We start from the raw sequence: 25,823 nt of genomic DNA on the forward strand, positions 1-25,823 counted from the left end.
TCTGAAAGAGAACTGGAGACAAGGGTATCCACACCCAGATCTAGGACCAACCCCAGCAGAGCAGCCAGTGAGACAGCAAAGACAGGACCAAGTACGAGTACCTCAGAAACATGGCTCGGGCAAGGTGGAGGTGCCCCGCCTGAACTAAAACAGAGAGCCCAGATCCATGTGCAGAAACCTGTGGGGATGTCCCAGCTGACTCCAGCACCCACAGGTGTGTTTAGAGTGATAAGCTGTGAGTTTTCTTATCTAGCATATTTTCACATTACTAATTGTATGATGACAGACAAAGAAATTTCTCCTGCACACATAAAAAGTGTTTGGAGTAAGTCAACCTGCTTGATCTGCCACCACCCCTGGACTCCCACCAGGGCACAGTCTGCCCATTGTGCCAGAGCTCCATTTAGACTCAAACCCAGGTAGCTGGTGGGTTTTCACCACCCTGGTCTTGGCTTGGGCACCGTGCCCCAGTCAGAGTAGTCACTGTCCCTGCCTTGTTGCCAGCTCCAGGAGCAGCCTGATCTTGCTGCTCACAGATCATAGTGTCCTGCAGCATGATGTGTCCAACTGGGAGTGCTCCAGTTGTCTCATTGCTGAGAAATGTAAGAGTAAAGCTGATTCAGACACCAAGATCTCAGTCAACAAGGTTGCTGGAGGTTAGACAGACTCATTATGGAATAAAAACCTATAATTCTGCAATAATTAACCCAGGAGAAGCAGAAATTATGCTATTCATCAGTTCCAAAAAAGGCTCAAAATAGAAAAAAAAAATAAATTGAGTGATTACAAATTTTAACTATGCCCCAAGGTTTAAATTTTTTTCTGGTGCTCAGTTTTGTCAATGAACTAATTATGGAGTTCACTGAATACTTTTGAGTTTTTCAGACAGTGACTTATGTAATGATAAAATCTTTCACCAGTTCATATATTTTTATAAAAAGGAATAGTTAAAGACTGAAAAAAGATCGATTTACTTAGTTACACATTTATATTTGGAGACACTATGTATAATATGTGTAAATTGCATGTACAAAGTACTACTTTCATATGCAGTTCAAATATGCTACCCATATAACATATTCAGTATCTCTAATTACAATCTCATGCTCTAAAATATTCAGATACTTTCATTAATAATCTTCAGATGACCATATCATTTTTATATTTCAAGAATGATGAATTTTAGTAGATTATTTCCTTTTCCTCATGTGAAGCTATCTGTGTTCTTAAACTCATCATGAATACTTAGCTCCTTATTTGTCTGGGATTCATGTGGAGAATGTCTTGGTGAGTCACATTCATATTTAGGTGTAACACTGACTTTTAATATGTATTTTTATCTTAGACACAACTTTACATGGGAATGAATTTGATGTTCAGTGTTTATTTTTCTGTAAGTTACTCAAAACAATTATGAAAGGAAACAAGATTGTTAGAATTGCAATTCACCTGTAGCTTAGTTCTACAATCTCTATGGAAAATATTAAACTGGTATCATTATAAAATATAACTTAGGATGGTAAAAAGTGAAAAATTATTTCCATTTTGTTTTCACAGGGATTAGCTGAATGAAATATTTACATACTGTTTCTTAAGTGTCACGCAGCTGCTTTCTCTATACCTATAGAACTACATTATTTCAGAATACACCATTAGTAAACTATTGTTTACACAGGTACAGCCATGATTCTCTTTTAGAATTACATTGACATCGACACTCTATTTTCATCATCATTGACAAAAAGAATAGAGGGAATTCAACATGTTTTCATTAAAGTTATTACAATCTTTAATCTATTTTATTATATTTTATTTTTATTTGACTTTTCCCCTGCATATCTTTATGAGTTTCAACTGTTCATGCCTATCAATTCTGAATCTTTGGCAACTGTGCTAAAAAGTTAATTAAGGTTTAGCTTTATACAGTTAGGGAGATGAATGTGGTATATAATGCACATCCTTATCTGTTGGAAACAGAATGAAGCTTTCTAGGAGATGTCATTGTCAGTAGAAACAAAACATTTGCATGCATGGCAATGTTTAGGAAGTGGTTCCCTAACTTCTGCACATTCCTGCTTTTTGAAATTCACATGGTAGTTCATTCCTACTGTAGTCTATTTTAAAAATAATTAATTCTTAGTTAAATATGGGAAGACAATTACTACAGTGGAAGCATAATGCTTTTAAATGTCCAGTATGAAATATGAAATGAGAACAGAATAGTACAGGTCTCCTTTATCAATTTTTCCTCTGACAAAAATGCTTCTGCTAAACATTCTCTTCCCACCAATAACTAAAAATACTCTGAATTAAAGGATCTAAAAGTACTTAACAAAATACAACTATTCTTTGTTTAATGACAAAGAATAATTGTAAGTGAATAATAAGTGAATAAGTGTAATTGAATCTGAAGGAATATTTCTGAAAAATTTGGGGTCTGAAAGGTGGACTCTATCAGAATTAAATTCTGCTCCTTGGGCTGCCACAAATTCCTGTGCAACACCCTATAAGTTAGTGCAGACAAACTGTCAGAGATGGCAGTTTAATTGATGGCCATACTGTGTCCCATTTGAAACCCCAAAGACGGATTTATAAAACCACATGCTATTGTCCAGATGTCCTTTTTAGAGCAACTCCCCTCTCCTTCCCCTACAGGTACACATATGAAATAGTTCCCCTGAATTTCAGCCTAAAACTGTTCTTTTTTTCTTTCCACTGCCTATGAAGATAATTCAACAGATGTAAGGGTATGTCATATAGCTATACTGTAGTATGATAGAGCGTAGTGTGGTACAGTAGGAGAACATTTGTGGAGTGAAGCACAAATGTGTGTGTGGATGCTGAGGTACTGATATGTGCTTTGTGTCTGTTTGGGAGATTTTACTTGGCTGGGTCCTAGTCTCGCTGCCAGGAATGTACATTAGCAGGTCTACCATTAGCAGGTGTAGTGTGTTAGGTGCATTCCTGGAATAATCCTTGGCCTTAGTTTAAGAAGTCCATTTGTGTGCTTTGAGTCTGCTCTGATATGAACTCATGCTTAGTAAATTCTGGATAACTGGGAGATTTGCTTCAAATGAGCACTAATGATCTGAACTACAATACTAGTGTGGATGTTCCCATAGCTGTATAAGGTGGATGAGATTCATCCCACTATTACGTTCACAGCATCAGATATTGTTTTCCAGCTGGTCACAAAGTAGTCAAATTTCTGCTCTAATGAAGCATTTACATGCAGGTACAAGTAGATTAGATATCTTTACCTTTACGAGACTCAGTTTTTCTGAACAATTACCTTTAATTTAGTACTGCTGTCTCTCTTGCAGCTGTACAATGGAAGCCAAATTCTTACAAATAATAAGGAAAAAATCTTCATACTAATGAAAGAACATACTAATGGTTTCTTCAGTGTGGGAGACTATGATAACAAAGGGGAGGTGAGACTCTCATCTTAATGAAAGCAGTTCTAAAAAAGCTACTCTTCCAATATCATGCAAATAATTCCTTATTAATTTTACTAGCTTTATTTTCTTGTTTCCTGAATTTTAAAAATGAACACTTGTTCATTTATATTAAATAACTTCTTTTAACCATCACTTTCATGATACAATATTATAATGCTCTAATTGTATTATACTGTATTATACTGTACTATATTATACTATACTATGCTGTACTAATACTATTTAATGTAATTTCACCAATTTTATTAAAGTGTATGATGTACCAAAAACCATTCCAAATAGTCACAGGAACACATTTACATATATCCAATAAAACAAAAGCAATTTGTCCAGACAGTAGGGGGACTGATTTCACAGCATCAGTTGCCTGTGTTGCCATGTGGTAGAAGTTCTAATTTACTTGGTGTCTTTGAAGTTTTGTTGTTTTTCATTAGTCTTGCTATAATATAGAAACACCATTATTGTCTGAACAAGGAACTGCTGCAGTGACATCTCCTTTGATAGCATTCCCAATTGTCTTCATCCGATAGCAGTTTTAATGGAGTGAGTACTTGATGGGGAATTCCTTGTTTGACAGGCACCAGTTTACATGACAGGGAATAACTCAGCCAGGAAGAGGGGAAGTAAGTCATACTTTTTCAAACTAAAGAAAATGCAACTCTGCCATTTGCATACTTAGTCTGCAACTATTCCTATGCGAAGAGACAGGATGATTCCACAGCTGTGAAGATGTATCCTCTCAGTTTCAGCTTGGGTGATTGATTGCTTCCTCTGACAGCTCTAACTACAGCTTTGGAAAGGCTGAAAGGTTGGAAGCTGGTTTGCATCTAATCCCCTGACTTCTAGGAAAGGATCCAAGGAATATCCTGTTAAGAAATAGAGCTTTTCTAATGTATCATAAACCACAGCAATGAGAACCAGATATCTTGTTGGAGTTTCTTTGCTGTGATGGAGCTAGTGAAGCATAGTCTGTTCATGGCAGACTGCAGGTCAGATGGTATTAGTCATCTCAGTTTAAGTGGCTGGAAAGAAGTACTTTGAAACCTAGCTGGTGGCCCTCTGTAATATGCAGAATGAGCAAAGTCAAAGCATAAACTATAACACAGAAATGTTGTAAAAAGAAAATTCTTAACAAGTTGGAACATAAATATTTTAATAGAATTATGACACGATGGAATAACTGGGAAGAAAATTAATTATTCTCATTGTTTTGATAGTTTTGTTTGTGTAATTCCTTTAACAAAAATAAATATACAATAAGAGATTTCTCTTACTCTTAACCTGCTGGTGCAGGTCAATAAAATTCCTAAGTACTCACATTTTCAGTTTTTATATAAGGGTTTGCCTTTATATTTTTAAGATTTCTTTTAAAAATCTATTGTTTCCCTTGCAGAGACAATATGAACTCTGTGAGCAAACAAACTGGCTGACTTAGTAACTGGAAGGAATGAAACACCGCTAGCACCTAGGCAGATGCATTTCCAACACTCACCTTAATGAGGTGATTTCCCTTTGAAGTCAGCCTGTACCACAAGTAATTGTTTTACACCAACACCAAGAGCAGCTTGCCAATATTCTTGTCCACTAAGACTCAGTCTAACAGCCATGTTCTGTGTTTTCAATTAAATACATGTTCTACAGACTGTAGAACTGTAATGCTTCTCAGCCTGAAGAAGACTCAGTTGTTTTGACAATGTAGGCATTTTCCTCTTTGTTTGAACATGTGTCAGGGACTCAGATGTGTCCTTAGTAAAAGTTTGGATTGTGGGTAGCTAGTAAAGAATGAGTAGAAAACTAGCATACCAGAGGAATCACTCTGACTTATTGGTTCCCTTACAAATGTAAAGCCCTCCTCTCTCCAAACTATGCTATTGTCTGAAAAATAATAATGATTTATTTGAAGGTATTTTCTTTCCCTTCTATCATGCCCATAGTTATTCTCTATCTGATTTCTTTGCCTCTTACAAAGAAATCATAAATTTCACATTCCTGGTTAAGTGACTAAATATGATGTGACTGTTATAAAATCTGCAACACCAAGCCATTAACTACTCTGATGTCTAATGAGGTCTACCTCAGAGAAATATTTTTGTATGAGAAATGCAGGATGTTTTTAATTTTGTAATTTTTATTTTCAACCATGAAACATCTATGTGAAACATTTCAAAACAAACCAGTACAGATAAGACTAGTCTGATATTTTGATTTAAGTTTTGATTGAAGATGTAAACAAAAATGAAATATTGGAAAATGTGACAAGATAAAAATGTTCATGTTGGACTAAATACCTTTAAGCAAGTTAGTATTGTAATTTTCATCCTTCTCCTTCTTCTTTCATTTATACTTATTCTACAAATTCAAAAAGGGGCTCTGGACCCTGAAAACATTAAGGCCTGACATGCAGGAGTCAGTGTCAATATGAATTAAGATTAACCAAGTATTCAGGAAGTTAAATATAACTATGCATGTGCTGGAATGGGACCTTTTAGGAAATCTTACTGAGACACTAATATAAGAAATTTTTCTTTTCAAAAAGTAGTAAAAATTGTTTAGATGAGACTTAAGCTTAAAAGTGATTAGGACACTTTTGCAAGTACTTTTCAGTATTTTTGAAACTGTGCTCCTTCAAAATGCCAGTCACAGCTTCTGAGCATTTAATATCCTTGGCAGTTTCAGCGCCCCTACTGCTACTGGGACTGCCTGGTGTGAGGCTATGGCTGAAGTTCTCGCTCTGCTTTGACAGGCTTCAGGCATAAGAAATGTGCCATCAGTTCTCTGTAGACCATGCCACACAGCAACAGTTGACCCAGCTGGAAAAGAAGGTGGGAAAAGGAAAAGTTAAATGGAGGCATTTTAGAACTCTGTTATTAAAGAGAAAAAATAAAGTGCATTTCAAAGCATTGCTTGAGGGCTTTTTATTGAAAAAATATATTTGATAAGGAAAAGAAACTGAAATGGCTATGCCACCTGAAAAATCTCTTGTAGATATTTCTCATTGTTATTTTGTAGAATAGTTTCAAAAATTATTTTGACTTTTTTAACGTGAAAAAAAAGTTACACCTCCTTCTTTCTTGCTTTCTTTTTTTATTATTATTTATTTTGTTTGTTTTGTTTCCCAGTTGTTACACTAAATTATTTGTAATTATTTCTATTTTTAAAAAATCGCTGTCAGAAACTTGACTTATGCTTCAGTTCAAAGTCATTACACGTAACTAAGATTTTCAAATGTATCTAAAGAAGATGGATGACAAAGTACCTTTAAAACATATCTTTAGTATTCTGGCCAGTTCCTATGAATTTTAGCTATAGGACTATATATCATCAGGCAATATGATGCCTAGACAAAACTTAAAATCTTATGACTTCAAATAGCTATATACAGTGCCAAAGTTCCAAGTAAAAAAAATGAAAATATGTTGACCCTTCTTGTAGGAGCTCAGATTGCCAAGTCTGCTTACTGCAAGACAGTAGATGTGAATTATGATCTTTTTTGCCCAGAAACCTTCACTTTTTTCTTTGAACACATAGAAACGCAAATAAAATCAGATTAAATTTCCTATTGCTTAAAAGAAGTGCTGGGAAATCACCAGACAATAGTTTTTCATAGAAAATATTGGAAATGTAATTTCCCTTTCTTTCATTAGAGTTTGAATTTTGGTAACACTATTTAAGTTAAATTTGTTGAAGAACATCTAAAACCTCTAAAACCAGTAACTATACTTTCTTTTTTTATTATTCTTTTTGGTTTAGAACTTTCTTTTTATGCACTCTTGAACTAGCTGTCATATGTATGGTATCACATGGATATAGTAATTGTTATCGTTCATCAATCACCACATCAGCCTGTCGCTGTTTTGACAATAACAAATCGTACCTAAAGGCTCCTAAGTGACTATCAGTGACAGAAATTTAGAATTCCAGGGCTAATGTCTTTCAATACTTGTAGTATCTCACACTCTGGTCTCTTGGCAGAGTGGATGTATTCTGAATATTTCAAGGATGTATATATATTTAATTAGATGTTAAAAGTCTCAGAAAAACATTTTGAGCAAATGGGTCTTCTTATGAATAACTGCTTCATCAGACTGTCAGTGAGGAGTAAAAAGGTGATAGCATTCCACCAAACTTTACTATGGGTGTGTTAAGATGACTAACAAGCATGCTCAGAAGCAGAATTCCTCACTGTTTCAATAAAAGATGCAGGTCCTATGTGTGAAGACTTCCTTTCTCTGCTCCATGTCTACCATGGAAAACAGGCATAGTTGTTTCTGTGTGTGCTTGTTTAAAAGGAAAAGTATTGGGCCCAGGGTAGATGGGAATGTCTCTGACACCTCCCCTGGGACGAGGAGTTCTTCACTGAATGATTAATACTGGACATTTCAAGAGTCCTTGACACAGGTGGATCCACTATGGCCATCAGCAGAGATGAATATCTTCAGGCTATGTGAGTAAATTGTCCAAGGGGAGTTACCACAGATGAGTCATTTTTGTAAGACAAGGAAATAGTACCAAGCCCATAGAGTACCATCCTTATCTTAAGTCTCTCCCCACGGTCTAAATTAGTAGGCATACTGGGAGAAAAGAAAAGGTGGATACCAGAGTATTTGTGTAACCCAGGACACCATGTTAAGCTAAAAGACAATAGGTCATATGAAGCAACTTAAAAAACAACAAAGGAGATTGTGCTTAAATTTTCTTAAAAAATGAAGTAACCTTCTAGAAAGACAGAGATGCTGAAACTTTTCGTCAGAAGGGTAAAAGTTTTGGAAAATAGGAAGTGAAGAGAGACTGTAATGGTAAATGGTTCATAATATAAGTGTTAAATTCTGGAAAGCTGTGAATAATCCTTACCAACATAAGTCATCCCATTTGTACAATGTGAAGAATGAAAGCCATCTGATATAATAAATATAATAGTCTGTTCATTTAGTACATTATTACACTGTGGTTTTTAGGAGAATTTAGCAAAAAACATAGCATCTGAAAACAGGTCAGCCTAAAATTCATGTCAAGAAAAAAGGGTTTCAAAGTAACAACTTTGTGATCTATGCAGGGAAAAGTCATCATCATCATGGCTGGGCTTCATGAACAAAGATTTGGGAAGGGCTCTATCCACATTTGTTACAAGCACGCTGGTGGCTAATAAGGCCAATACGAGATAGACATGTCCGATTGCAAAAGGCACAGCAGAAGGACTCCTTAGGTGGTATATTCTGCAAGACAAGCTGAGTGAAAAATGCAGAGGTCAAAGACAGTCTGACCTTTGGGTCAGAGAAGACAAAAAAAGTTATTCAGAAATGCACTTTTTTTAAAGAAAAAAAAAAAAGAGAGGCAGAATGTAGAATGCAGAAAGATGAAAGCAGCGTCTTAAAACAGTAAATGAGAATAAACGAGTAGCATTATAGAGGAGATGAGTACAATGTCATGTTCATGTTCAGATAGGGAAGTCATCAACTAGAACTGCAAGAGTAATTTTGAATTCCATATCCACAACCAAATCTTAAGTATGTCACTGTTCTCCCTCTGGGTATTCCACAGTTTCTGTTCTAGGGGTATCCTTGTGATCATTTCTTATCTCCTCTGAGTTAGCCTATGGGGTCTGTTGTAGAGGCAATGATGAACCTGATGATTTTCATCAAATTAAAATTTGTTTAATGAACTAAATTTTGTATACGATAAACCGTGATTACTTCAGGCAGTGGGTTTTACTTATAATAGTCTTCTAGTCTAGTCTGAGCTGTAATGTTTCATAGATGCTACAGTAAGAATTCAATAATAAATTGGTTTTTTAAATTGGTTTTCTTAATGTTACTCTAACCATGTTAGTTTGTGTTAATTTCTGCACCTCTGCCTAACTTGACAGTTCCATTTCTATATACACAGAAATCTGACATATGACATTCACCCTCATCCTGTCACTGGGTGCCCTGGGAAAGTTTGGCTCCATGCTTTTTACTACTCCTGCATCACGTATTTATCACATTGAAGATACTCCTGAGCTTTTTCTTCTCCAAGCTGAACAAGCTCAACTCTCAGACTCTCCTCATATGACAGATGCTTCAGTTCTTGATGAACCTCATGGCCCTTTGCTGGACTTGGTTATGAGATCTCTTCTCTCCACATCACTCTGCACACTATGCTTGCCATACTTGTCATAGAATCATAGAATACACTGGGTTGGACTTTCTTACTGGATAGAAGCTCTTCATGTCTCTCCCCCATTGTTCCTAGTTTAAAGGTGTCCTCAGCCTGTTGGCTTTTCCATGACTTAACTGTGTGGGTCTTCTCTCTTCATAGCAGTCCTTATTTCTCAACAAATATCTGATGGTCATAGAAACCAAAGCCCTGCTGTTGACACCAGCTGCACAACCAGTTGTTGACCTTCGGGATACGTCCACTCCTTCTCAAGCCCTAGCTCCCCCTTCCCCTTTAGGATCAAGGATACACCACCTGGACTTATGTGCTCTTGATCATCTCCTCCAGAGCGCAGTAGTCATGCTTGATGTATTCCTGGTGTTCTCTGATACTATCACTGGTGCACACATGAAAAAGTAGAAGGGGTCTGCTGTTACCTGAGGGCTAGACAAAATTTGGCATTCTTCCCACAATATCCCAAACATGTCCCCCTAGAAAGAAGAACATATCCCCCAACAGCAGGTCAAGTAAGCAACTGGAGCCCCTGTTGCCTGCAGCAAAAGCTCTGTTGTCACTCCTCATTTCTTCCTGGTGCTACCATGTGTCTCAGTCTCACTTGGCTCCTATGATTCACTGGAGAGAGCTCCTAATACCTCATCTGCCAATCTGCAGGTAGTGCAGGAGTCATCTTCCCCCACTGGAAGAAGTCACTGTCTTCCAACTTCCATCTCCACTTCTAAGCCTAATAAGCACGAATTCCACCTTCAGTGCATTTGGAGTTCAGGCTCTTGGGAAGATCAAATCAAACTCATTCTCTTAATCCATACGGTTCTGATTCTTTGGTCAGGAATTTTAAACAAGTCACCTTTAGGACAATACCTTTTTCATTTTGTTGTTGTCATGCAAGTAAATTTAATTAAATCACACTAATTCTGAGCAGACGGGATGAAGAAGTGGAGGAATGAGACTGAAAGGACAAGGAAGGGATTGATTCCTTGCCCTGCTTTCACCAAAATCCCAACAGCATGGTATAATTAGGAGAGTCAGGATCAGTCAAAGATCAATCAAAATTAAAAAAACTCACAACTAGTTCATAGGGAAAAGTTCATAGGGAAAGCTCTATGCAATGAAAAGCCAGTAACAATATTTCCTTGACTCTGTTTATGTCATGTTTGAAGCCAGGGTCTCTTCAGTGAGGGGGTCATGACCTCTCCAGAGGTCACCAAAAGTAATCATGGGGATGTGAAACATTGACAATTTATTAGGTTCAGTAAACAAAATCTTGCCTTTCCACTTCTGTTCTATCCTTCACCTTCAAGAACAAATGTCAGTCTATCATCAAGACTACAAAATGCATGCACAGGTAATTCTTGCAGGCTTGTCACTATTACTATGTATATGTGTTTTCCTGCTGGCTTATAGGAAATTCAAAAGATTTCTAGCATCCTGCTTTCCTTTCACTTCACATAAGCTGCACTGGGATTCTAATAATGCTGATAACAGGGCACACAGAAATCTCTGGAGCATCAAAGGCACTTACAAGGCATGATCCCAAAAGAGAATAAACATAAAATCATAGAATTACAGAATATTCTGAGTTGGAAAGGACCACTAGGATCATTGAAGTCCAACTCCTGGTCCTGCATGGGACAGCCCTGCAATGTGCCTGAGAGCGTTGTCCAAACACTGCTTGAACTCAGACAGGCTGTGGCCACTTCCCTGGGGAGCCTGTTCCAATGACCAACCCCTTTCTACATGAAAAACCTTTTCTTAATATCTGACCTCCCCTAACACAACCTCATACCATTACATGGTATGTTGGTAATACTATGATATGTGGACAGGCTATGGCAAATAGCCTTCCCAGGTGATCTTCAAGGTCCCCTTCCAATCCAAATCATTCTATGATTCTATGAAATAATATAAGGTAGATATACAAGTTTATGAAATCTCAGAGTGAGGTAGGATGCAAAAAAATGTTACAGCAAACATGGGATGGCAAATTGCCTGTTCTGAGTATGCCTGAGGAAAGAAAATTGTGCCTTTACAGGATGATTAGCAAATCCCCACCTCATCTTTGTAACTGGATTTCTGTTGCTACTGCCAAAGACAGGAGGGACAACTGGAAAGATGGGAAGAAGGCATTTCCTGGCAACAATAGCTCTTCCTCTTAAAGTCTTTTCTGGCTGTTTTCCCAAGCCCGGACCTGAAGTTCCCCCACACTAGGAGCAGGACCTCCCCCAGCTATCTGCCAATTCTTGGGAACTTGAGAGGAGGATAGGGATACTTGGATGTGAAACACTGGTTATAGCAGGGGCTATAACACCAAAGGGAAGAGAGAGTGGGAATGTGGACACTGTACTCCTTAGGAACAGAGGAAGAGGTTCCAGCAAAGAAAGAGGAGGCATGACCTCAGCTCCCCTGAAGTTTCCTGACCTCTTGGCATCTTTGTCCTCTCCTCCCCCATGCTTACTATTTTCACCCTGACTGCACCTGGTCACAGCTGAATACATCTTTTCTGAGTTTATCTGGTCAGGCCCCTGGGGGCCAAGGGTTGCTCACTCCAAACACAAGGACAAGTTCTATCCTTGTTCCCATTACTTCATGGATCAACACCTGCATTGGTTTCATCTTGACCTGTCACTTTCCCATGGGCTATACTTATTTTACTGAAGGGCAGCAAGAGATTTTTGCCTCACAGAGAGGTCATCTTAGGCAGGTACTACCTAGGTCCTAGAGCACAATAATTCTTTGCCTTCCTATTTTCGTCTGCTATCTTTTAATTGGTGCTTTCATCCAGTCAGTCACTCTGCTGCTTTGTCAGTACCCAAGGTAAGACACCGTGATGTTTAATCATTTGCTGTAGTTTACAGTAGCTACTTGTCTCAGGTGAGCATGTCAGCTTTGTGTTACCTTGCAAAACACATTTCCAGATACCTTATCACAGTTCTTGGGTGAGCTCCAAAGAGCCCACTCCAACAGAATAACAAGAAGCAGGAAACAGGCACAGCCAGATAGTGCCAATCTGAAATGTCAGCATCAAAGGAACAACAAAGCAAGAACACAGCTCAAATACACCACTCTTGGTCTAAAAATCAAATTCCATTACAAGCCAATGACAAAAGGTATTAGAAAAACCCTAATGGGACAAACTGCAGGGTAAAAGAGAACTTAAAGGTTGGCATTAGACTCAGCAATTTTGGAGACTGACATCAGAAACATTTATAGAATATTAGGGGACAACAGCTCCATCTGAGCAGATAAGGTCAATTTTTGCACAGGGATTATTTTATATGGCCTGTTTTAAGGAAGTGGGATGAAGAGGTATAAAGGAAAGCAGAGATTGGGTTGAGTGGTTCATTTTGTCCCTTACAAGCCTAGTAGGGACCAGGAAGTTTTCATACAATGCACTGAAGTCAGAAAGAGGGTGGAAAGAAGGTGGAAACTCAGCGGAGAGTAATTTAAGACCTGTTGTCCCACAATAGATTATATGAGAGCTATATTATAGGAAATAAAAAAAATATTTACCCAAACCTTATTGCCTAAACTTACAAGAAAGCGCTGAAGGTGGAATCAAGCTACAATAAATGGTAGCTGCAGCTTTATCACTGTGTAAATGTTCTTTAACAACAACAACAAAAAAAACAACAAACAACAAAAAAAGTGAGCTAAAATTTTTGAAAGTTGCAACCATCTTAGGCTGAGTAGGCAAGAGATGAACATATGGCCCTTGTGCACATCTCTGTGTCCATATTCAAACCTAAGTTATGCTCTTCTATGTTAGAATTCAAATGAAGGTAACATGAAGATGATTCATCTCTTCCAGCAATAATTAGCGATGACCAGTTTCTTTCTTTCAGCTTCTGCTTCCAACGTGGATTATATTCACATTGAATTAGGTGAAAATATAATTTGAGAATTTAAGTAATATATTATTGTATTGAATGCTGTTTTGTTTCAGTGTAAGTGTGGACTGTGATTTTCTTTCAAAAGCTAAATTTTTAAGGTTTAGAACCCTAATCTCAAAATTAAATTTAAAGAGAAGAAAAACCACACAAGACAAGCTTTTCAGATGCTGTAATTCATGTTCAAAAACCTGAAATGTTTATTTCTAAATTTTCTGAGATCAAAAGATAACTTGCCACATTTGCATTTGAGCATTTGTTGGTAATGCATAGAATCTATGATTGCAGTAATTAATATGGATTAATACAATATTAATTGAATGTCTAAAGCACTAATCCTGGAAAAATGGTTCAATAACTCTTGTATTTATCAGTACATTTGCCATAAAGCAGACTAAAAAAAAAAAGATAAAAAATAAAAAGATAAAAGGAGATCTTTTCATCTTGTATGACCAAGACACTGAAGATGGCACTGCTTCTCCCCAAAAATTAAGATTGACTGATAATTAGGATCAGTCTTCCATAATGTAGCCTATGAAAAAGTACTGCACAGATGTGAGAGTGATCCACCATGACAAGAACAAAGCCTACTAAAGCAGTGTAGCTCTACAAACAGCCTGAAACTCTTTAAAGTTGACACAAGGTGCAGTTGACTCTAGCTGTAGCTGACGCTACTGCTAACAGTAAGCTTGAGATGGTCTAGATAAATGGCCTCTTCAGATAGGTACCCACACACTAGGTATGAATCAATATGAATACTACAGATTACACATGCTAAAGTATAATATTTTTTATCACTACGGGAGAAGGAGAGGAAGCATAGGAAGAGAGATCCCCTGTTGAGTTTTTCAGCTTTCTCAAAAGTCTCTAAACCTTTCGTTCTTAAAAAATGCTTTTCTTTTTTCCTTTTTATTTTTTTTTTTTGATTCCACAGTCAAAGGACATAAAAGTCCTAGAGGAACTTAATTTCTTATCCCTGGGAGCTTTCCTGATGATGCTTTTGTTACAAGGGCTCTCATAAGCAAAATTCTCTGATAGCCTTAGTAAAAAATTAAACATTGCTTTCCTCAGACACTAATTTTAAGGAGTTGTTATCTATGGTTTCTGTGTGAAGGAGTATTACCAGACCCCTTCCTGATCCTATCAACTCTGTTTAGTAGGCCTTTGTTCCTGTCATGGTTGTATTTCTCTATGGAAATTACAGTGAGGTACTGAAGCACCTATTCTAGCAGTCATGTCCTGACAGCCATGCTATCTGTGGGGGGAAATTTTCTGAAATGTTTTCTGACGTATATCAAGACAGATATGAAATTCTTCTGTCTTTTAGGCTAATTTGGAAAGCCATGAAAACATTCAAACATTTGGATCCAGCTGTTACCACTCACACAGAACGACCTCCCTGTGATAGGCAGTTATATTAAGAGCTACTCTGCGCTAGCTCCAAATGAGATGATACATCTACATGATTCAAGTCAGAGTTCATAGAATGAGAGAAAAAAAAAATCATTAAGGTAACTGGAAAAAAACAACAACTTTCAAGCAATAAAAAACTTCCTGTTAATAAAGTCAGCATACTTCAGAGCTAAATACAGGCTGAAAAAAAATTACTCTCAGCTTAATAAGTTAATTGGTTAGACTGTGAGACCTTGCAAATACTGTGAGACGTATTTAATTGGTTGCGGGAGTGCTCAGGGATTTTCTACATAGCTGAACATACATTAAACGATTAGTCAAATAATTCTTAAGTTCAGTTCAGTTGTTGTCAAGACCAATTTTTACTTTGCCTTTCTTAAGGGAATTGGCTGCCAGAGCTAGTTCATCCATTGTACATGGTTCTCTGCAATGACGAATCTGCTGCTTTTCCTATCAATTATTGTTCTATGATATTCTATAACTTTAATGGAGTTGATACATAAACTCATCTGCAGTGACAAGGAAGGATTATTCTCTCTCTCTCAGATCACTAGGAAGCTCCTTTATGCTTATACTGTCTTTTCTGTCAGTCATAACTGTATTCCTTAAGAAACTCTGCCATATTTTCCATTTTTACTTAATTAATAGAGAAATCAGTCCTCCAGCAACTGATAAGGCCATCACAGATGGGATCTTCAGCAAGAGGATACACCTGAGCCACCTGTTTATATTTTTCGTCTTTATGAGGTATTTTTGGCTCAAGCCACACAATTCATACTCTAGCTTCTTGAGATACATATTAAAAACAGTCTTGAAAAAAAAGACTGTACATTTCTAGCTGTGTTTTCATATTTCCTATTAAGGAAATTACTTACTATGATCTTTGCAACTTACCTTTTAACAATTTAAGTGGCTAGGAAGTATTACTATGGGTGGTGTTAGAGCTGCTTTTAGGTTTATAATGACAGACAGATGCAAACTCAGAATAGAAATGATGAGTAAAGCGGGATTTTTTTCAGTGCAGTCCAGCAGTGTTAGTGCTGTTAAGCCCCACACAAAATGCGTCAGTATTCTCATTTCCATTTTCTACTATTGAAAGATTTGGGTTACAGAATAAACTTAGATGCCAGACACCTGCCTGCATTTTAGCTAGTTACCATATTCATTATTTGCATTTAGCAACTGTTAATACAACAGCTGTTGAAACTACTAATGTTAAATCTTCCTCTGTTACTAAGACACAATGGTTTTTAAAATAAAACTTTTCAAGCAAGGCTTCCAGACAGTCGTGATGTGAAATACTGCTACCACCCTTTGACAGGATTTCCCTATTTCCTGTATGAGTTATGAAGGGTGCATGGACAAAACGATCAGATGTAACAAAGGTTCTATACTGTTTGTGAGTACTGCAATAACTAGCCTAATCTGAGGGTCAATTTTTTATTTCTGTGTTTGTTATTGACATAGTATCTGATTTTGTAATTCAGGCAGCTTGAGGATGCTTTTTGTCACTGAAAGTAGACTTTAAAGTTTTATCAGTGTAAGGCCTCATGAAAGACCTTTTATGTGGTATTACCAATTTGATTAATTTGGTAAACCTTATTTTTACAGCAGTAGGAATGTATTAAAATGTCCAGATTTATTAAATTTTTCATAAACTATCTCCAACAGTGACACCTCCATTAATGTTAGTATAAGAGCGCTAATAAGACCCATTTTTCCCTCCTAAGCAACACCAAGGAACAAATTATCAGTCAAACTTGTCATTAACCTTGTGATTTTCCAGAAAATTTTGGTTAGAGGCATCTGACTATACAGCATGTATAAATATGTGCACCACTGTAGCCATCACAGCTTTCACCCCTTTCCTTCCTGAGCTTAAATGTTCTTTGAGTTGTTCAATGCTACCATGTGTTAACTCATGACTGTATTAAAACTGCCTAAATCACAGCTTGCTATGATCTGATGATATTATGGCATCACTAGATGGAATTTTAAATAATAACTGTTCGGATGTTTTACCTTCTGGAAGCTGTAATACTTCTTTTGTTGTATTGATCTAGGACCTGACTTAGAAGAGTGGGAAGAGTAATGAGACTTTCCCTAAGATAGCAAGTGATGAAGATAAGTGCAAAATTGAACTGACAAGCTTTAGGGTGGTAATGTTCTTGTGTGCACTGGTGACAGCTGGTTGGAAGATTTGTGCTGAAAAGAAGTGGTTCTCCAGCTAGAAGATACTTGATAAAAGAGAAAACAAAAATAGGGATTTGGCATCTACCTTTGAAACTAATCACATTCTCCAGGAGAATAAAAAAGATTGTTCTTTTTAATACGAAAACATATGCCCGTGTTACTGAAAACATAGACCAGGAAATTGTAGTCTAAATATTCTGAAAGCCTACTTCATGGGAAAAGAAACTGAGGTAGAGACAAGCAATAAATGAGCTAATTGCTGTCTACATTAAGATACGTAAACACAGCACACAAAAAAGGAAGAGTATTTCGAAGAAGAATCTTCAAGCACTTTAGAATTCCAAGTATTTTCTGAAAGGATGACTGATATTGATTCACCATGTGTATTTTTAACAAACATGGTGTCTCTTCTCTATTCAGATATTTTGGTACCTAGCTAAATATTATGGTTGTCATATACAATGGATATACATGACAAACCCCAATTTCTACTTTTATGGCTGCTGCCCCAGGGATTTTGAGAGCCGACTGTTGAAAGAGAAGAGTTAATCAATGACTCATGAAAACAGAAGGGTCAACGTTTACCTTTTCCACTTTCATGAAGTTTGAAGACATCAAAACAAGAAAAAAAATCTATAAAGCAAAAGGCTGTGTGTTTTGCCAAGGCAAATTTTTATCTCCAATAAAGATGATCATCCAATCAATGTTTTCAAGTTTGAAAACATCATGTCTATAGCCGCAATTAAAAAAATAAACAAAACAAAACTCAGCAAAAAGCAAAACACATCACAAAACACCTGCATTAAATTCAGGGAAATCTGAAAATTTTCTATTTACAACTGTTATACAAGAACTAAAATTATGTTATTCAATATGATCTTTGTGTTTTGATCTAATCTGAATATGAAGAAATCCTACGAGAAAGTGTTACAACAACTTCTTCTCACATAATTTTGTGAGACATCTTAGTTCTTTGTCAGTGTACCCTTCGAAGAAAAAAGGCAACGCAGAAAGAACCGTGTATTGCAGAATACACCACCTAAGGAGTCTTTCTGCTGCACCTTTGCAATCGGATATGTCTGTCACGTATTGGCCTCATAAGCCACCAGCGTGCCTGTAACAAATGTGGATAGAGCCTTCCCAAATCTTCGTTCACGAAGCCTAGCCATGAATGACTACCCAGTAGTACAGGATTACTGTACTAATAGCTGTCTATTTTTCTACATCTTTATCATGCTATAGGTTTGTGCATGTTGTTTTCATGCTTCTGCATCTCATGTATATATTTTGGAGAAGGACTTGTACTTCATATTTGAGTACCTGTTCATTCTGCAATTAAGCTATGAGTTTACTAAAAGTTCTGTGTTCTCTTTAGGCCATTGCATTTTACAGGTGCATTAGAGGTCAAGATGCAGCATAGTCAAAGTGTAATCTCTTTCAAACAGCAGAAATTAACCTTGAAGTATCACAGAAATGATAGCTATGTTCTCCAAGGAGAAAATGGAATTTTTCTTTCTACCCTGAAAGTGTCAAAATAGCTTCTTTTTTGTTGCCTGGAAGGAGGATACTCTGTTCACACGTTATAAATTAAAATGATTGAAAAGGAAGAGGAAAAAAACAAGTTGATAAAATTATCAGATCTGTTATTTGTGGATGACATTTAACTAGATATTTAAAAATAATCTGTCACAAGGCTGAACATAACCAGTTATCTTAGGTTATTTCTGAACTGCCACCTGCTTAATATTTTTGGAAGACAACCCTTTGGGGCAGACTGTACTCCTTGATACATCTGAATACTGTGGAAATTGCAATATGTAATAAGCATAATAAAAATCTTTAATTAATTAATAAGATTGGAGTGTCTAGGACAAGGAGAAGGAAAGACAGGAAAGTTCCCATGAACATTCAGTTGTCAATCAGCATACAGTTAAGAAACAAATATTTAAACGTCTTCTTTTAGAATGGAAAATCATATAAAAACTTGTTAAATAACTGGGACATTTTATGTAAGTGTTGCTATGGGACTTATTTTTCATTCTCGTAAAGCACAGAAGAAAGAGAATGTATTTAGATGTCCACTGTGTCTATTTTTTACACATTCCATAAGACTGATGCTCACAATTACTTGGCATATTGAATTTCTTCAGGACATGCCTTGTATTATTAGAACTTCCAGTAAGCACAGAGATAGATGTTTTTAGCAATGAAGTTTGTGAGCTAAACTACTGTATATCAGATCAAACATTCCTCCATTGTGATGGATGACTTCCCTTCAGCTCTACACTTCTGAAGTTGTTCTGTTTATTTCATTTCAAGCTCACTTTAATCCACATTTGAAGGAGCCAAATCTATATTCAGCGTTGAAACTGCTCAGTGTTCCTGTCAGATCTTTCTTTTTATTTTTTTACTGATGCTATTTAAAGGTTTTCTGTTAGAAAGCTTAGAATATAGAAACGTATACAAGTTAATTTCACATTCTCTATGCAATTTCTACCATAAAAACAGCAAATGATTCAGTAGCCTTTAATCACAGAGCATGTCTTTGTTTCTCCAGCTAAGGATTTTTTTCCCCTTAGTAAAATGGCAAATTGGGTCTTCCAATTGGGTTAGCAAGAAAATATCCTTTACTTAAAAATTAGCAAGTGAGCATCTGTATTAACACCTTCTTTCTTTTCACCTCCAAATTCAAGATTATTGTTCTCTGCATATTCAGAGATGTCTGCAGAGCTTTGAGCATTGATAGTAACTGGAAGCCCCAGTGTAAATCTTCTGCCAAGATGACATTAGGCCAGAAGAAACACTCATTATCTCTAACTGGCCATCCTATAACAAATAAAAAGTCTTGAACACCAGCCAAAATTAAAATCTGTCCCTGTTGTTTTTATGTTTGGTAGCATTTGTGTAAGACACGATCATTAAATCATAGAATTCAGCTTTCACCATCTCACCACTCCTGCCTGTAAGCTCATCAGTAAAAGCTACATAAAGGGGTGTGCTTAGCAGCATGATACAGATCCTAAGCCACTGGCCTGGTGTTTTGGTCTCATAAGCATATTAGACAGCTTTATGGGATTTGCATTTAACAAAACTATAAGGAGATTAATTACAGCTCCTTAAGCCACTGAAAAATAATGTAAAATCAATTACTGTGTTATTGGCTAGGCCAGACAAAAAATCAAATGAGCACAGCACTTTCACTTTCCATTGCAGATTACCATTAGCAAAGATTTCTCAGATATGTGGACATGATTATGAAATGTGGGATAATGTTAGCTAATTTTTAATTAGGGAACTTTTTTTTTCAATTCTATGATGGCTAGACATAAGGCCTTTGTGGGAGTACAGTGGTCTTTTGTATTTTCACTGAAGATTGCTGAAAAATTTTGCAGATAATGAATAGAGATCCAATGTTTTTTTCCCTGTAGATAAACAGCCATGGATTTGTCATTTGATGATCAATGCATAGTTCAGTGGGAAAAATTCCATTTGTCTGCATGTAGTACAGTACTTACACTGTACTGTAATTCACAAGACATTTTTAAACAGTTCATTGTGAAGAATCACATAAAATTTTACTTAAAGACTTTTGAACACAAGATTGAAAATATTTGAGGAATTTTATTTAGGGATAGGCCTGTAAAACAAATTAAAGTACAAATACTGTCCCCGCTTAGGTATATTTTTCACATATGCCTGATGTCCTCCATCCTCTACAGTTTCTTTTGAATTTAGTATATTTTATAATGTTATAATATACATTTAATGCAGACTGAAGTCCTAGTGGACAGTAGTGCATGAAACCAAAACAGGAACAGGTTGAACTGAACTCTTCTCCCTTCCTTCTCCCGGGTTCAGATTATACCCCACAGCAGAAGACTCACTCTGCATGGCAAATCACGCATAGCTGAGATGCATAATGGAGCAAGTCTGCATGCATGGGAGAAAGGCACACACTTCCAGCTGCTGTAAAGCAGTATAATGTCTCATTAGCTGGAAAGGAGGCAGAGAGCCTCTAAAGTGCTGTGAAAGAGCCAAGTTTGTGTGAATTTCTAGAGGGAAGATAATGGGGGGCAAATCTAATAAACCCAAGACTGCTATTAGTACAATGTATATTAAATTCTTTGGAGTTTTTCATATTCAATAGTGACTCCAAATGCAAGTATTTTGTGACTCATCAGGGAGTCTAATTCTCAGTGTAGAACATATATGCTAACTGGAAAGGGAGTCCTGCTGTGCTTTATTTCATGTCATTATAGAGACCCAAAATATATATTTGGAAAACGCTTTAAACTAATATTTTGGCTGAGGTGAGCTAGGTCCATGAACATTACTACTACAAGTGCTCAAAGATGGTTGAGTTGTAATTGCACATGGGGCAATGAAAAATTATTCTCAAAGCTTGTCCAGACAAAGGTATTCTAAATCATTTCACACTGATTAATATAATTTTTTTTCCTACAAGAGAGGCAGGACATCATTACAAAAGTTCAAAAATACTGGGACTCGAACTGTTTTATAAGATACGCTTGTATTTTCTGGATGCATTGAAGACACATCATATTATTTTCTTGAATATCATATTGCTATCACTTCATAACCGTGTATGGATAAAGTGAGACAGTTGTTGGCAACAGGAGTGAAGTCATAATATGATGTAATATGTAATATGATGTACTAATATCCATTAGTAGAAGTCTCAACAAAAACAACATTTAGTTTTAAAGGTGTAATGAATATTAAGCAGTTCTTGAACCTTATAGCTATACAACACTGGGATGAATTCAGCCTAAATAGAAAGGAAAATAAATGAACAACAAAACCAATGAAACTCCTTGAATTAATTAATATAATTTTTTAATCCTCAGGTAGATTAGACCATAAAATAGAGATTCTTTCAGAAAATCCACACACCTCACTGTCCATGTCAAAATAATTTTGTCTTCCTGTTAAAAAAAAAAAAAAAGTCCTATAAAACACAGTTGTCTGATCTGAAATCAGAAAAGTTTTTGGCTGGCAAAACAATAAAGATAACCACAAAACCAAGTCTTGAGAAACAAGAATTCTTAAGAACAAACACTTCCTGAGAGGTTCATTATGAAAAAAAGAGAATGCTTTTTGCTCTTGTACAGAGCAATAAATTTTACCATTTGAAAAGCAGAGAAATGACTTAGTTCTACAGCCACTTCCAGGTGGGTTGGAGAGCATCTCCCTGCCAGCTGTGGCTCTGTCGTGCATTAGAGATGGACGAAGGCTCCGTGAGAGCTCTCATTTGGATGCCTCAATTGTTCTGTCATTTGGCCATTGAAAAAAAGACGGGTGTGAAAAATTATGTAAGACATTCTGTCAAAATAAATGAACCAGCTGACTTTGTCTCTTCTACATTTGCTAAAGTAAAAATACTCAAATAGCAAAGAGTGCTTAGGGAGAGACTGCTCCTTCTGTCATAGGTCAGGAATGTGACTGTCTGCTTTTAAGATAAGGCTTGGGGAAATCATTTCTGGCCAGAGCCTTGGCATACTGAGTAAGATAGGAATCTAACTGCGTTCTTTTTAAAGCTGGTCATCAAATACTTATCTGATGAGAGAACTCGGTGAAATTTCCTATTTGAACCACTAAGTGTCATAGCAATCTGAATAGCTAAAAAGATTTCTTGGATTTAATAAATCCCTTCTAGGAGAAAAAAAAAAATTGTTCTTAGATTACTTAGGTTCTGGTCACCTACTTACTAATCATCTCCTGACTAATCCTCCATGAAGTTGAAGCCTCAGTGATTTCCTCTTACCCTCTTCCTGATTTGCTTCCTTTTAGAGAGGAAGCAGGAGCCACCTCATGTGATATACACAATCATTAACAACACTTTGAAAAATGAGTGACAACAAAAGCACTCTCTGAGGTTACTGTACATTTTTTTTTCCTGTAAATTATTCCCTCACTTCCAGCATATTTGTATGAGGGACAGTGGAGAAAGTGTTGAAAGAAATATATGGTGTCTGCTTAGATGAGAACATGCTGATAAGCAGTGGCACGTCTTGACAAGCATTTCTCCTTATCTCATTACCTCTCATTCTTTCCAGTTTCTCCTCTTCAGCAAAACATTGAAATGTGACTAGAGCAATAACAGTGATTAAAATGTCAGATTGCTCTGTCTTTCACTATTTATCTTATTTTCCTCATCTACTCAGGTATATACAGTTGTAGAGGGAAAATGGTAACTCAGGGAGGCTGAAGTTGTTACCCATTTAAAAGATGAGCGTCGTGTTGCTGCTTTCTCCATGTGAGTGTCTGTAAGCAGAGAAAGAGATGAGGGAGTGTGCCAGTGAGTGTGTGTGCGTGCGTGTGTGCGTGTTGTATGCAGAATAATCTTGCAGTCATCAGAAGGATTATTTTTGGTGAGATAGGTGACACCATATAAATTTAGCAACACAGCTTGCCTCCTTAGAAAACTGTTTGCAATGCTATTATTAGGCACCATTAAGAACTGAATGAGTCTGCCTATTTGCAATATAAAACATTCATGAAAATATCATAGGTCCCTTTTTGCAGCAAGTATGCTAAGTAGATTCTGTTCAACTGTATTATGGCTGCATTTGCAATTTTACAATTAAAAATATTTAGTACTTTGATTATTAATCCTAATACACAGAGATTTAAAGCATTCTGATAAAGGTCTCCAGATCAGGCAAATTGTCAGTGAGAAAAGGCAAAATGTATCTGGAATAGAAATCATCACCCTCATCCTCTTGAAGAATGTAACTAATCTTCACTAAATTGAATTCATATAAATGTTATTAATTTTCTGTTCTATACAGACTAGCTTGTCCCCCGTTCCTCCCCAAGACATATCTATCTGGAGAAGGACACTGGAAGATTGAACCATCTATGGGAGGTGTCAGGGAAGGATTAGTCATCCTATGCCTTCACATGAGAGATCTGCAGTCTGCTACGCTTTGTGAACATTGGAGTTCCTCTGTTTCTTTGTCATTATGAGTGCTCCTGAGAAAGGGTAGGATACGGTCTGTCATGAATGAGTTGTTTAGGTCACTCAAAGAATCTCCAGCAAAAGGTATCGACAAAAACAGGTTTAATGCAAAAGTGTAAGCACAACAAAGCTCACTGGCAAAGTTCACTTTACTAATTTCTAGATGCTTAAAGCACACAAAGAAAAATCAGAGTAAAATCTAATATCTATCATTCTAAAAGTAAAATACACCTAAAATTATCTACATGTAGGCTGGGGATGAAAAAAATTAAGGATGGGACAAGGTAAGGATAAAAAAGAATAAAGGACATTCCCACTGAGTCATAAGCTTCAGAATGGACCTCCTTGCCAAACTTCGCTGCAGACTTGACCAACAGTTCAGGTCTAAAGGTTTTAAGAGTGCTTAACAACACTTAATCAATAGCCTAATTTAAAAAATTTAACAAAAGATTTTATAGAATTTACTATAGTACAGTCGTAACTCTTTTGTAGGCCTAACTTATGAATCCAACATACTAAGAATCTAAGAGAATAACATTCATAGTACATTTACTATAGCATATTCACATTTGCATGCACAGGATATAAATATGTACATACAAATATGTACCTGTGAAAAATTCCCCCCAAGTTCAGTGAAGTACTCATGTTGGATGTCTTTGCATCTTCTCAATAGGTGAAGGGTTGAGCTTTGAGGAGTGAGGCTCCATTGTCGGTGTTCAGCAGTAGTTCTTTAAGTGCAGCAAATGAGAGTTCTCTGGCTCTGAGAGCTGTGCCACTCAGAGTGAGATTGCTGGCCACAGCCCACTGTGGTCCAGAAGAGCTCAAAGGGTATCACTTAAGGACCACTATTTATAGGGTTGCAAGACAGATGGCTTTAGTCATAGCAATTTTCCATCCTGGCTGCAATTCAGGTCAGCAACTTTCTTTGAAAGTTCAGTAGCGACAATGTTGTACCATTTGGGTTGTTAGTCAGGCAAGAAAAATAATTTTCCGGGGCAGTTGGTTAGAAAACGGGAGATTGTTAGACAACATAAATTCTTGGGAGCAGACAGTGTTTCTGATAAGCTCAAGAGGAGCTTAGCCCAGATGTTGTTCCTCAAGGCTGAGGCCTAAAAAGCGTTTCTGAGATCATAATGCAGCTCATGGAGGGGTCAGGGGTATTGTGTCACCACAGAGTAGGAGACCATTTACTCAGATTGACACACGACTTCAGTCTGGTGATTGATCTTTCAGTTTGGTGACTAAAAGACAGGTAGATGCCATTTCAAAGACCCCTTTTAGATCACAGAGTACAAAACCAAGAATCTGAGCCACATTCAAATCGTGAGTCACTTAGGCATGAGTAGAGCCTTCACCATGGAGCGTGCAGGCAGGTATGTGTCTCTTCCTCTCTATGTCAGAGTAGCAGTCATAAGCAAGTAATGATTAATCAGATGATTCTACCACATATTTGTTTATTTTAGTATCAGCTGGGAGTAAAAACAACTCTCTAACCGGTATTTGGATTTTTATGGCCCAGAGATGCCTTCCTGTAGCATCATTTGCAATAGTTTTAAAGACAATCTCTGTAACATGTAGACACCAAAAATCATTCTGCAATGTTTTCAATGGAAAGTGCAGTGTGCTGAGATCACTGACTACAGGTTCTGTCTTTCATATTTCTCTCTCAGTCCTTTCTGTGTCTACCTGGTATCTCTTGCTTTTTAGGCTTTAGACTATGGACTATAGCCT

The 25,823-nt window shown here is 36.8% G+C and overlaps 1 long non-coding RNA gene across 1 annotated transcript; it reads right to left on the reverse strand.

Moving 5' to 3' along the window:
• Positions 1-4,773: 4,773 nt before the first annotated feature.
• LOC127473088 (uncharacterized) lies at positions 4,774-24,904 on the reverse strand. The gene is made up of 3 exons (XR_007905267.1): positions 24,700-24,904; positions 23,346-23,392; positions 4,774-6,271 (listed from the first exon to the last, which is right to left on the reverse strand). It is a non-coding gene; the product is annotated as an uncharacterized LOC127473088 (long non-coding RNA).
• Positions 24,905-25,823: the final 919 nt, after the last annotated feature.

The sequence above is a fragment of the Manacus candei genome, unplaced genomic scaffold (assembly GCF_025592945.1).
Source record: "Manacus candei isolate 608988 ecotype Guabito, Panama unplaced genomic scaffold, ASM2559294v1 h1tg000034l, whole genome shotgun sequence".
NCBI lineage: Eukaryota > Metazoa > Chordata > Aves > Passeriformes > Pipridae > Manacus > Manacus candei.